The sequence below is a fragment of the Frankliniella occidentalis genome, unplaced genomic scaffold (genome assembly GCF_000697945.3).
Source record: "Frankliniella occidentalis isolate FOCC.00 unplaced genomic scaffold, Focc_3.1 Scaffold577, whole genome shotgun sequence".
Classification (NCBI taxonomy): domain Eukaryota; kingdom Metazoa; phylum Arthropoda; class Insecta; order Thysanoptera; family Thripidae; genus Frankliniella; species Frankliniella occidentalis.
In genome coordinates this window covers 40,386-41,304 of record NW_026267693.1, presented here as the reverse complement: position 1 = coordinate 41,304, position 919 = coordinate 40,386, and positions in this window count along the sequence as shown.

Here is a 919-nt window from a genome sequence, read left to right as displayed (position 1 = left end):
GGGCTATGGGCGCGCCGTCCCGCGCCAGGTGGCGGCCGCAGCCTCGGCGCCGCGCCCTGCTGGGTCGTAAGTAACACTTAGCGCGGCGCGGGGCGCGGCCCGGCCGAGCGGCCGACAGGTCCGGAAGCTGCACGGCTGACCAGGCTAAACCACGACCAGCGCGCGAGGTTAGTTATTTATTCACCGGAGGGGGCGGGGGAGGGGACGAGGATGGAGGTATCTGAAAGTGACGAGCGATCGGACAGGCGCACGCGCGGGGGCGCACCGGGAAAGGCAGCGGATGGCAAATATTTAATCGTGAACTGGAAACTCGGGACTGACGCGGCGCGGCGGCGAACTGCCGCTGCCGGCTCCTGTCGCTCATCGCGTACGCCGTAAAGCGCTATGAACACGACTCGCGGACTCGCGGCCGCCGCGACGCGCCGAGCGATGAAGTTCGACGCGCCGGCAGAGTGCAGAGCGCGACGAGGGGCGGGGCGGGGTGGGGGTGTTTGAGCGCGGGGGCGGAAGGCTGGCGGTAGAGTTTTGAGCGGTGATGAGGTGGGTCGCCCAAACTCAAACTAACCTTGAACCCTGATCAGCAAGCCCCCTGGGGACGGGTAATATTACCTCACCTTTGTGGAGGGTTAACTGAGCGGGGCGGGGCGGCCCGTCCCCCCTGCGGAGCCCCGCCGGGACGGCGCCGTCGTGACGCAGGGCGGCGGGGCGGGGCGCGACCCGAGTCCTCTCCAGCACCACGGCGTGCTGATCAGTGACCCGCCAGGACGTCCTTGGTGTGTCACGGCAATCCCGCCCCGCTGCTCTGTTTCACCTGCACTCGACGGGTACTTCTGCGGCACCGTATCAGGTGCCACGCCAAACCGCGCGCTCTTTTGAAGCGGTACTGTACCGCATAGACGTGTGTGGGTGGGTTGCATAC